The following is a 13,995-nucleotide window of genomic DNA, read 5'->3' on the forward strand; positions in this document are numbered from 1 at the left end:
CTGAGTATACATTTTAGAGAGGTTTTGGTGAGTAGATGAACATTTGAAAGTGAGGTGGACACAAACAGGATTTTGAAAGGTGAGGAGGACAAGTATCCCCACATATCACACTCTGACATGAGGAAACTTGCAGTACTTAATGACAGAGAATGGTCTCAGTCATTCATTCATTCATGCATTTTCCATAACCGCTTGTCCTGGTACAGGTCACCAGACCAACACAGAGCTGATGCATAGAGACAGACAACCATTCATGCTCCAATCAATACCTACTGGCAAGAAGCAGAACATTACAGAAAGTACAGAGAACTTTATTAATAGTCTCAGTGTCTGCTTTTCACAGCTCATTAAGCTTTATAATCCCTCTCCAAACCACCAGGTGGCAGAAGAGAGCCACTCTTTGTATTCTCTATGTCCCTCTGCCTGTGACAGCTACCTTCTCTGTGCTTGTTCCTACAAATCATTCATAATCAGCGTTCTCAAAAGCCGGTCTTTACCGGGGTCGTTGTGAGCTAAGAGGCTCCCGATGAATTCTGCATCATCATGAAAAATGTCTTAAGCGGCTCAAGATTGACTCTCTTATTATAAATGTTTGATGAATGGGGACGTGTTCCACTAAAACCCATCACAGAGGAAGTTACACACCACACTGCATAATCAAATACAGCAGTTGTTCGGTGTGGAGGTCACTGCGGGCACACACACACACACACACACACACACACCCACACTTGCATTACGTGAGGGCAGCTGTGGGTTAAAGATGATGGAGTGGTTCAAAACCTGCCTTTATTATTGATTTCTCACCTCTTTCACTCTCTCCCTTCTCTTAGTGAAGTCAATCCAGTATAGGAAGTACACACACACACACACACACCAAACGAAACAATGACCGTTCACTGCAAATGCGATGCTCACAGCTCGTGGCTCTGCAGCTCACGGCTCGCTGCTGTGAGCCCCAGAGAGAAGGACTTATGCCAGACCTCATAAACCCCCTTCACCCGCCATTGAGCTCTGGACTAATGTTCCTTGTAATCGAGTGAACCAACGATCATGATACAATATTGTCTCACAGACGTCTTCTCTTTTGTTTAATCTTTTACATTTGGTGCTTTTTATGTTTTCATGCTTTGCCTGTTACGTTTATCCGGAGAGAGTTGCAGAAAGTTCAGCTGCAGCAGACGACTGAGTGTGTCTGTCTCTCATCCTCCTAACAGGCACCCAGAAGGAAGGAGGGCAATCTGAATTTGATGCCAGCAACACATTTCACATGAGTTGTGACAGGGGCATATTTACCACTGTGTGACATCACCTTTTCTTTTTACAACACTCAGTAAGTGTAATTGTTGAAGTTTTGAAAGTGAAATTCTTTCCGATTCTTGCTTCTTATACAAATTAAGTTGCTTCACAGTCTGGGGTCTCCGTTGCCATATTTTGTGCTTCATAATGCGCCACACGTTTTTAATAGGACACAGATCTTGACTGCAGGCAGGTCAGTCTGGTACCTGCACTCTTTTACTACAAAGCCACAATGTTTTAATACATGGTATAATCAGGGACGTCCCCGAAAATGACGTTGTCTGGATGGCAGCATATGTTGCTCCAAAACCTGTGTGATCCTTTCAGCATTCATGGTGCCGTCATTGATGGGTGGCTCACCCATGATTCCATGGGCACTAACACTCCCCTATACCATCACAGATGCTCGCTCTGAACTTTGAGCTGTAACAATCTGGATGGTCCTCTTCCTCTTTAGCCCGGAGGACATGATGTCCATGATGGACTCGTCAGACCACAGCCCACATTTCCATTTTGTGTCAGTCCATCTCAGATGAGCTCAGGTCCAGAGAAGTCAGCAGCATTTCCCGATGTTGTTGATATATGGCTTTCACCTTGCATTGCAGAGTCTTAACTTGCATTTGTAGATGCAGCAGTGAACTGTGTTTACTGGCAATGTGTTCCTGAGCCCATGTAGTGATATCCTTTATACAATCATGTTGGCTTTTATGCAGTGCCGCCTGAGGGGTCAACGGTCATGGCGGATTAGTGTTGGTTTTCAGCTTCTGCCTCTTAGCTGCAGATTAGCTCCAGATTCTCTGAATCTCTTGATGATATTATGAAACGTAGATGGTGCAACTGTGCATTGAGAAACATTCTCAAACTGCTGGACTATTTGCCCACACAATTTCCTTCTGTGAACAACTGAGCCTTTCAAGGACGCCCTGTATACCCACTAATGATTCTATCATCTGTTACCAACTCACCTGTTTACTTGTGGAATGTTGCAAACGAACTTTCGAACGAACTTTTGTTGCCCCTGTCCCAATGTTTTTGTAACATGTTGCAGGCATCAAATTGAGAATCTATCACGGGGGCAGCAGGCCAAGCAAAGCACCCCAGACGTCTCTCTCCCCAGCTCCTCCTGGGACGTGCCCTGCACACCTCGAACAGGAGGCACCCAGGAGGATCCTGATCAGATGCCTAAACCACCTCAACTGATCCCTTTCGGTGCGAAGGAGCAGCGGCTCTACTCCGAGCTCCCTCCGGATGTCCAAGCTCCTCACCCTATCTCTAAGGTTGAGCCCAGCCACCCCACGGAGGAAACTAATTTCCACCACTTGTATCTGCGATCTTATTCTTTCGGTCACTGCGACACGGCCCTGGATAAGCGGATGAAAATGAATGGATGTATAGTTTATCAGCTTGAACACTAAATATCTTGTCTTTGTTCTGTATTCAACTGAATATAGGGCAATAAGGCTACGCAAATCAATGCATTCTGTTTTTATTTATGTATTACACAGCATTCCAACTTTTTTGGAACTGGATCTTGATGTAAAAACTTAGTAGTACTCCCATTATAAAAAGTAAAAAAAAAAAAAGCTTCACTATCAAATGGGACAAAGACACCATACATATAAAGAGAAGAATAGAAAAAGAAATGAACTCTGTTGATGACGCAGATGCAGGTAACAGCATCATGTCACCTCAAGTCCAGTGTTGTGACAGCACCTGACATCCTTCTCTGAAAGACACTTTATCTCCGAGCTGCAAGAGAGCAGAGCTGGCTTCCATCATTGTCAACACACACACACACACACACACACACACACACACACTACACTACACTGAAGGTCACCTGAAATGCACTTTTGAAAAGGCGACTCTGAGAATATAAACTCACTGTTACAGAATTCTCTGTAGGAGAATCCCTGTGTGTTGAGCTGTGAATAATTCATCTTGATTTGTTAAAATTAGTGTGGTGTCAATAATTCATGGGCGTCACAGAATCTAGTTTCCAGAGTTATGTAACAAATGAGGCAAGCCCCACCAGCACTTAAGACTTAAAGACAAATTCTATGGTTACTGTGTTACTGCTGACCAGTATGTAACAAACAAGTACTTTCACTCAAGTACTTAAGTACACATTTAAGGTTCCGTCCTTTAGTGCCACTTTCTACTTCTACTCCACTACATCTCTGAGACAAATGTACCTTTGACTCCACTGTATTTGTCTGACAGCTTTAGTTAAATTGCAAATTAAGATTTTTATGTACAAAACATATGAAATAAATTGTTTTATTGCAGATTTAACAAGCCAACTGTTGCTATAACAACACAATAGTACATCAGTCAGTGACAATATCCTGTTCCTCCTCCCTCCTATAGTGCTTCTTTAAGGCTATAAGGCATTTACCACGCAAATAAACAAAAACAACCAATCGAGACTGAGGGTTCTCTAACGCAGCTGTCAGTGACGTCAATCGCTGCTCATGAACTGCGGTCAAACTGTCAAACCACTGATCAAATATGAATCAAAATTCTGTTACTTCATCGCCTGTTTCTCACCTCTTTTGTTTTCAGAAATGGATTTTATGTACTGTTTAGCTGTAGAATGAGAACATTTGCTCCGGCCGGTGCTTCCATGTTTCCAAAATAGCAGCTGGGTCACAAACGTTCTCATTTTATAGCTAAAATAAATGGGACTCAGATTGTACTGCACAAGTTGTTGTACAATGCGACACAATATAATATACTTTATCGTCCCCGTAGCTGCACATGTATTCCTGCCTGACAATAATAGTCCAGAAGAAATGAAAAGCATGAACCATAAAAAAAATCCCTATAAAAACACGTACAACACGTAACAGTATTGCACATCAGCCACTCATGTACTGCACAGCACACAACAGAGCACCATATGCAATACACAACACAACCCCTAAAGCATCAAGCGCCATTATTTAAAATCTTAATTGAGGTTGGCACAAATGGATTTTTCAAAAGGTTCGGTTGAAATTTGGGCATCCTGTATCGTCTACCTCAGGGTAAAAGCTCGTACTCAGCGTGGAGAATGACTTCAGTTCGTGAAGAATGTTTGCCTTTTTGGATTCTTCGTTCACCTCGGAGGCATGCGAAAAAAAAGTTTTTATCACGAATTCAGCGTAACACGCTGTGAGAAACTGATATACAAATAGTTGTTTTGCGGTTGAAGTATTCTTTTAGTACTTCTCTGGAACTTGCGGATTGGTGCGATGAGCGACTAGTCACACTTCACTTAGTCGTTTTGTTTTAAAAACATCCTTCAACAAGCTAAAATTCGTCCAGCTCACAACTTAACCATTCATTTAGCAATCATAATGCTCGCTGTGTTTCAAGTGACCGACGATGGTGAAACCTAAATCAACGAAGAGTACGGATATGGAGGGAGGCACAGAGGAGGCGCCGGCCTCACCTAGCAAGGACACCCAAGAAGTGAGCAGTGTGGCGCCTGATAAGGTGCTTGCTGCCCTCAAAACACTTTGCGAGAAGATGGCCCAAAATAAAGAAGTGTGCCACAATTGACCTATGGCTAAGCCCCGCCCTCAAACGCGATGAGCCAATCACAGTGCGTATAGCCATTCCCATACACTCGGACATTCTCTGCCTGGACGTCCATTGAAATGCATTACAGAAAGACAGTTTGTTCGGTTTTATGAGCTTTTTCGGAGATTTGAAGTTTAAAAATGGTCAAACAGTGTGCATGGGGTACATGCAATTCTGACACAAGGTATCCTGAGAGGCTGGGCGACGAGGTGTATTTTTTACTCTTTAAACCACATCTGAACCGAGAAAAGTGTCTCCTTTGGATAAAGTTGTGTGGTAACGTTAGACCACAACATCAACTCAACGTGAATAAGATTAACAATGATGTCTACATCTGTTCTAAGGTAAGTCAACATTGTGTTTGAGGCAACATATTGTCACTTTGCTGGAAAGAAATATAAAGTTATCTTTAACATCTCTAGCTAACGTTAGCTAAAGTTAGCCTAACGTTAGCTCCTAGCTTGTTCATCATGTCACCTTGTTTGCTGGGAGTTCATTAGCCTATTTTGTTCTAGTTTTGTACTTTGGTGATCGTACATCACTGTTAGCTGTTGTCCAAAGGGCTCTAGTTAAGCTAACGTTAACTTCTGGAGCTTAGCTTCATTAACTTATCTGTAATGGCAGAGATAACAAAGGTTGGCAAACGTTATGCTGAATGATTCAGTGTAAATACTGTAGCACCAAACTAACGGAGAGACACTCTTGGTAAAGATGGTAAAAAGGCCGTTATCCTTTTCTCATATTCTGAGCCAAAAACCTTAACTTCAGTGGCACTTTAACTTGTTGTCTTTGATGGTGACGGCACAGAGATGCGGTTCACAAGCGTACACTGTGACCTGTAAATTTAGGCTTGTAATTTAAGCTTTTCATCGACCTTCTCAACAATAAAATGATGAATATATCCCTCCAATGCGTAGTTCAGGCCCTTTTGGTTACTTCTCAATGACATCTGATTGTTATGTCCCCAAAAATTATCAATTGCCTCCTGCGAAATGCCGTTTTGAGCACTGTGTCTCTTGGATGCTTGCTGCTTTACAGTCTGGCACCTGGTGGCTACATTTCTTATAAAGCCCCCATCTCACCTAAGCACTGTGGGGGTACACGCCCATATGTGATGATTGAGAAATCGAAAAATCCAGCACAGTATATGTTTAAGTAACATTTTCAATGCAGAAATCGTACTTGTAATGGAGTATTTTTACAGTGTGGTGTTACAACTTACTAAAATAAAGGATCTGTATGCGTCCTCCACCTCTGCTGCTCACACAAGAATGCTTCACAATCAGGAAACCAGCATTTGTGTCTTCACAAGAAGCTTTCATGTTGCATGGCTGTGTGATCAGCAGAGAGACTGCAGGTCATTCAGGTTGAACACTCCATAACCTGATTATAGACAAAGAGGTTAGGCCACAGTCATGGCAGTAATATACTTACCGGGCTTTAAATGGAGTCTAACCAGCTCCCACTGGAAAGCAGCAGAGTTTGTAACAGCCAATGAAGCTTGTTTGTTCAGAGCTACTGCTGTCTCAAGTTCACGGACACACTGACGATTGAGCGATACAGAGACCTTGGTTTTTAAAATTGGACATGCACCTTTTTTAAAAGATTACAGCTACATGAAATCAGCAAGGATGCTTTCTGGAAGATGGGTTGCGAGAGTGGCTCCAAAAAAAAAAAACAGCAAGACATTTTAAATGTACTTGTTATCTTAGAAGAGTACATCACTTCCTACTGAACTGTGGAGTGCAATCTAATAAACACAGCCTGAGAAACAACCTTCACCTCAGTCAGGGCTATAAATTCTGATGGTGACTTTTCAGTTTGACATATGAGTGTTGTGTAAGTCCTGCCTGTGGTGCAGGTATAAAAAAGAAACTTCAGTTAGAGTGGTGCTGTTGTGTGACTTTAGAAACCTTTTCTGAAAATGGATAACTGATAGTGATGTTTTATATGGATGTTGGTTACTTTTAATGTTTGTTGTTGTCTGTTTTATGCTGTACGTGCAGTCTTAAGGGTCTAGTGTGCAAGATTTAGGTGAATTTAGTGGCATCTAGCAGTGAGGATGGCAGATTGAAACCAGCCAGCTTCTCCTGGTTGGATTCCTTCACTGTTCTTTGTTCAGGAAGTTTTTACCAGGAGCCGAAATATCCAAGCAGAGGTCTCCTCCTCTCCAAAACAAATGATTTAAACCAGTAAAAACGCTGGATAAATCAGTATTTTTTGAAGCTCTTGTCACGGAGGGGTTGTTAACTACGGTGGCCTACACGAAAACACGAATGGCCCTATCTAGAATCTCCTCTGGGCAACTGTAGAAACATGGTGATCCCCGTGGACAAGGATCCACTCTCTATGTAGGTAACCACCTGGGGCAAGTTCATTTTCTGTTTTTTTATTTTTTTTTTTTTGCCACTGACAGGCTCAGATTGTTATTTTGAGTTTTAGACATTATTACGGAAAGGCACCTACAGAGAAATAAAACTTTTTTCTGTACCTTTTGCTTGTGCCAGTCTGTTATGTGTCTCAGTCTCGCTTACGAGAAGTCGTGTTCTAATATCTTGTGAGAGGTGACTTGTTGCAGGAAGTAAACGGAGGAGATGTTCGTGAGAGTTAGAGAAAGGAGTGCCGCCAACAGTTTGTTGTGTTGGTGTACAGAAAGTGTATATCATCCATAAGATTATCAAAGTTGCAGCTAAATATTTAGCTGATTTAGACAATGTGAAGAGGTCTGCAAGATTTCAGAACAAGATTTCTTCTTTACAGAAAAACATTTAATTGCTCTGTAGGGTCCTTTCTGTAATGTTGTAAGACACTGCTGGAGAGGTTTCTTCATTGTGTTCTTTAAATTCACAGTGCATTGAGCTCTCAGGGCCACCTCACCATCTTTTAAATCTGTACCAAGACTCCTCAGATTGGGCCTTCAAATGCTGCAAAAAGCTTCACAGTCAAGGCTCAGGACAAAAGTGTTTTAACTTCAGTTCTGTGAAGACTCACCTGAACCAGGCTGGCGTTCTTATAACGAGCCGGGTCTCAATCTGAAGTCGTCGATGTCGGGTGCTTGGGCAGTGACTCGCGGTGTCAGAAACCAATGAAAAAAAGCTGTCCTTTAACATCAGCATTATACACAGCCAGTCATGTCAGGGGGAAATGCGACAGGACAAGGGCGAAAGTCTGACTGTGGCGAGTAGGATCAGTGGTGGATGGGTCCAGCAAAGACCGACTTTCACCTGAGAAAGTGGTGTTTGCACCCTGTAAGATTATAACGCCAAACCCTGTTCTTTTTTCCTAAACCCAACCATGTGCATCATTTGTTGAAGGAAATAAAAGTCAATTTGCGGTGTTGTATTGACGTAGTTCTTTTATTTTGAAAGAAACTGTATGTAAATATTAAGTTTCCTGTAAAAACGGAAGTGTATTTTGAAAGAAGACAATGCATGTAACAGGCACAAGTTGACACGGCGTCCCAGAACATCGACAACCAACGCACCCAGGGTACCTTTCATGTCATATCAGGACATGGAAGGTCCATGACCAAACGTCAATATGTGACAAGGTCGGAGTGAGAATGTGTTGGTAATGGCAGCAACAGAAAGTTTGCTGATTCAGTGGGGAGTCGAGGCTGCCCGGTTTCCCAGAGCTGGGAAGTCAGAGTGAGAATGTGTTGTTATAACTTATTACTTAAATAGTTTTATGTTGTTTGTAGTTTATTTGAACTCTTTATGTTTGACCATTATTTTGTAATAATTTACGTGTAACTTACAAATGAATTTGAAAGTTGCTGTAGAGTTGACTTGTAGATTTATTCAGTGAATGAGTTTGTATCATTTGAAAGTCCAGTGTGTAGAAATGGTATAATAAGCATGTTTTCTTTAGTGTATAATCACCCGAAAATAGAAATCGTCATGTTTTCGTTACCTTAGAATGAGCTGTTTTTACAATGTGGTCTGTTTCGTCACTGTCGGCTGCAACACTCACTCTCAATACTGGATCAATTTCAAAAATTGCTGTCCTCCCATAGGTCCCTGAGACACGAAAATATGAGAGGAATTGGTTCAGGTTGAAAAATACTGGAGTTTCCCTTCATCACCTTTAATCAAATTCTTAAAAGTCTTCACGACACAGTTTATTACACAAGTCTGGAAAGACAAAGATGAAAATTGCAACTTGACTTATTTGCGGAGGCGTATAACCACAAGGCCGTAACTCTAGTTCTACAAATATGATACGAATAATTTACTGCTGGCTGCATCAATACTTTTAGTCTGAAAAATAATTTGTTAAATAATTCACTGAATGCAAACAAAACTCTCTGAAAACAACAAAACAACTCCAAAAACTGCAAAGTAAACAGAAAGTGACTCAGTATAATGATATTAAGTGTAATTTGTCATTCCACCTCTGCCAGCCAGCAAAGCCATACATCACTGACAGCGTGATAACCTTATCTCACTCTGGAGCCTCTATATTTTAAAGATATTGAAAGGTGATATTATGGGTGAGGATGTGTTTTCAAATGGATATGTATCGTTTTCCAATATGACTCAAGTGCAACAGGAATGATTGATCATGCCGGCTCAGAGCAGCAGAATCAGAAAACAACAACAGACCTGATCTGTTGTTTAATGATACTGAGAAACACAAGGGATACTGCAGATGTAATAAGACGAGGTGAGTGTGAGGAAAGAGACATGGTGATTCAGACTGATCGACTGACTGTCGATCAATAACAGATACTGGAACAAGAGGATGTTTGTGCTGCTTAATTGATTTCAGTGGTTATTATGGCTGTATTTAGATGTTTTTTTTTCCCCAGCTCACCTGAGTTTTCTCTCTTCTGTTTAATAGTGGGTGTGTTTGTGAACCACTTTGGGGTTTCTGTGTCTCATCTGTGCAGACTGTATTTGAGGAGTTTTATTGCAAAATGTCTCCGTTATCAACTGAAAAATGACAAATCTGCTCTCACCAAATGATGGCTGTATGAAGGTACGATTCACTCTTTGTCACTAAAGTAGTCTTTGATCTGAGCTGACTAAATTGCAGCATCACAGCAAACGTTCACTGTTTTCGTACCTCTTTATCGAGCTAGTGTTGATATTGTAAGGCAGGTTTCTTTCCTGTCTTTCCTATAAACTTACTAGTTACTGAATTAAATATCAAAGGGCTGTGGGTCAAATAACAGGGACAGCTTCTTGGAGTGACTTAATCCATAAAGAACATAGGACAACTGAACACTGACAGTAATAGTGGGATCTTGTATATCACTCCGCCAAACTCAGTCATAACTCTCATTACCTGCACGTAAGGTGCGCGATATTAAATAGTTCTAAATTTAAAGTAGAGATCAAAATATAATATGTAAACAATATATGAATGTAGGTCACATTAAATTGTGTAGATGCAAAATCATGAACAGAGAAAAACAAGATAATCAACCTATTAATTTTCGTCCTCACGAAAATAAATCTCATCCTAAAATGTATATTTATAATTTTTTAGAGACATCTAAACTTGAGTTTAAATTCTGGTGAAGTTTCACAAATATTTAGGAAACAATATTAAAGGGTATGTGTATAAAATGATGACCAAGACATGCAGACTTAAAATTTAATGCAAAATCACAGACATATAAATATTTAAACTCAGATTTAAGGTTTAATTGTTGAAAAAAAAAATCAGCTTTTGCCCCTGTCAATTGGATTTAACAAGAATATCTGAATCACTGAGTTTGTGCGCTTCAACAGTTTTTATTTCATCAAACCTAAAATTATAAAAAGTTTGGCATTTTATGTCCCCAGTAGCTGAAGTAACACATTTAATTACACTCATTATTGTAATGGAGTCGTTTTCTGTGTTCTTATACTTTTTAATTTAACTTTTACTTAAGTACTTTATAAGTACTTTATATCACAAGTATTGTACTTTTCTACATTTCAAGTCACATGCATTACAGAGAAAGATTTTTTCTCCTCTGTGGTTAATTCTCGTGAGGCAGTGAACTGATTGAATAGAAGTTGCATGTACAGGCTGCAAAGTGGTATCTATAGAAAATGAATTTACTGTTTACTGTTTACCTACGGTTTGGACGTAAGGGCTCATGTTGCTGATGCTCCACTAGTGTGTACATTAACATTTAATGACATTTATTTTATACTAATGTTAACCGATATTCTACTTTTACTTAATATTGAAACTAAAACTCCAGTAGCATGTATCAAGTAAAGGTAAAAACTGGTCAGGTCTAAGTTCCTAACAAACCACTTAACCACTTTGTTTCTCCTCCAGAACGTCATAATCTAGGGTAAATAGAAAGTAAGTGCAATTTTCAATAATTAAAACAAATTATAGCTGCTGCGCAGCGATGGGTTGGGTCTGGGCATTTTTAGGCAATTCTGAGCAACAAGCAGAAGAATTGGAAGACATTTAGGAATTTTGCAACACAATCTGCCTTTTGCATCAGCTGAGGCTTGAACTCACAACCTCTGAGACTAAGAATCAATTTCTAGCTCACTGAACTAATTAGTCAGTGACAGTGCATGTGTAGCTTCACAAATTGACTAAGCCAGACGTGCAGGTTTAGCAGCCGTCCATGCATGGAAAAGCAGATTTCAAACCACTGTAAAAAAAATCAGTTATCAAAACAAAAATCTGAAAATACACCTATTGCATCTAGACAGCATGGAGATGTTGGTAATTTGTTTGTAACAATGATTGATTTGCTCCATAAGTGAAAAACTGATGTTTAACTAGTTGAGCTATGTGCAAAGTGAGAAGCATCAGATGGTTTCACACTGAAGTACTGACACTGGATCTTTGTGCAAAGTTTGGTTTCTTTTCAAGCATGAGAAGGCAGATTTTCTAGCAGAAAAAAAGACTTGAAGATGCTGCACAGTGATCAGTCATGCTCAGGCAATTTTAAGCAATAAGCTGGAGCACAAGAAAATGTTTACATTACAATGTGGATTCTGCACTAGTTGAGGCTCGAGCCTGCAACCTCTGGAACCTAAGACGGTCATCTACCACTCTGAGCTAATTGGCAAGTAGCAACCCAACAGTGGCTTCACAAATTGAGTAAGCCATTCACTGATGTGTAGGAAAGCAGCCATCCGTGCATGGAAAGGCAGATTTGAAACCACTGTAAAAAAAATTCAGTTATTAAGACAAAAATCTGAAAATACACATATTGCATCTAGACAGGATGGAGATGTTGGTAATTTATTTGTAACAATGATTGATTTGCTCCATAAGTGAAAAACTGATGTTTAAAATTGCCATTTTTACATTGACTCCATTTGTTCACATTCAAAATGCTGTCAAAAATTCAGTTTTTGAGATAAAATTCTGAAATTTGCCACACATCATCTACCATGACTCTAGAATTTTGCCTTTTTTTCATGAACATTGAAGATTTATTTAGCAAGAATTTGTATGTATATGTTTACAGTACCATTTACAGTCAAACATTTTGATGCACTGTAGGCTCAATTTTTGATAAATAAAAAATCTGAGAAACATAGTTTGTGTAGGACAGTCTGGAGATGCTCTGTAGCAAGTTTGGTGTCAATTGAGCAAAAATTGTGGGAGGAGATAGGTTTAAGAATTTTTACAGTTTTTGAAAAAAAAAAGTGATGAACTTCATAATTTTTAATAGGTTTAAATGTACAAAAGTTTCTTTCGTATTGGGGCTACAGTTTGATGAAAGTTGTGAAGTTGTAGCACGTATGGTTGATTTGTTATGAATTTTCAAAGTTTTGAACTTTAGATGCTTGCTGTAGCGCCACCATCGGGACTATTGGCTTGAGTTTACAGCTGAGGATATCTGGCATGAGACTGGACCTTTGTGCAAAGTTTGGTGAGTTTTCACCCATGGGAAGTATGATTTCCTCGGAAGAAGAAAGAAGAAAGAAGAAGAATACCTAAGATTACAATAGTGTCCTGGCAGCTTAGCTGCCCGGACCCTAATAAATTGTCCGGGTTTTGGTTTAACTTGTCCTACGGTTTTTATTTTCTTTCCTCCCTATACATAATTGCTTTTTGAAGGTGTTTCTGGGAATACTTAAAGTAGATCAGAAATCTAACGGATTTTCAGCAGAAAATGCCTTGACTATATACATAAAATAAAAAACTTCAAGAACATAACAAAAGATGAAAAGAGCCTGCTGGAGTCCAACCTCTACCTAGACAGCATTTGTTTCCTCTTTAGATCTAATCGTTAAGTCTACCTAAAATTTAGTTGAATTCACTTAATTTTGTTAAGTTGTTGCAACCTAAAAAATGACAAATTAAGTTGTTCTTTTGCAGTGTTTGCAATTTTAGTAAACCAAATTAGTCTGACTTTGCTGAACAGTTGTGCTCACTCAGTGGAATTTATGACAGTGATTGCCTTTGATAAATAAAGTTATCACAACAAAGAATAATAAGTTCGCAGTGCCATTCTGAGCATTTTAAGTCATAGCCAGTGCTTGTGGATCTGAATGAAATTATACAATCAAATCAAATCCATATTAAATAATCTTTATTAAATAGAAAAGAAAACTGGAATATTCAGGCTAAATCCTTTTTTCCAACTTTACTTAAGATTTCAACAAGGCTCCACGGCACCGTTCTATCACAGATATCAATATTCAGTCAAGCTTCAGTCATCTCATATGCTTTGAACTGTAATAAACAAAACAACGCTGTAGGTGTCAACATTGTTCTATGTATCTGTGTTCTGCTGATTGCAAATTAATCAGTAGCATTTTTATGCTCTCAAACATAATAACAGAACAGAACATGCAGATATCCAAACTCCACCACATCATGATCAAGTTAAGTCAGACTAACTTGATTTACTTGAGTTGCAAACACTTAGAAAGAACAAGTTTAATTCAGGGCGGCACGGTGGTGCAGTTGTTAGCATTGTCGCCTCACAGCAAGACGGATCCTAGTTTGAGTGGTTCATGGTACGGGTAGGGGGTTCAAACCCCAGCTTGGGTTTTCCTTGGGTATTCCGGCTTCCTCCCACAGTCCAAAGACATGCAGGTTAATTGGTGACTCTAAATTGTCCGTAGGTGTGAATGTGAGTGTGAATGGTTGTCTGTCTCTATGTGTCAGCCCTGTGATAGTCTGGTGACCTGTCCAGGGTGAACCCTG

The sequence above is a fragment of the Epinephelus fuscoguttatus genome, linkage group LG13 (assembly GCF_011397635.1).
Source record: "Epinephelus fuscoguttatus linkage group LG13, E.fuscoguttatus.final_Chr_v1".
NCBI classification, from domain to species: domain Eukaryota; kingdom Metazoa; phylum Chordata; class Actinopteri; order Perciformes; family Serranidae; genus Epinephelus; species Epinephelus fuscoguttatus.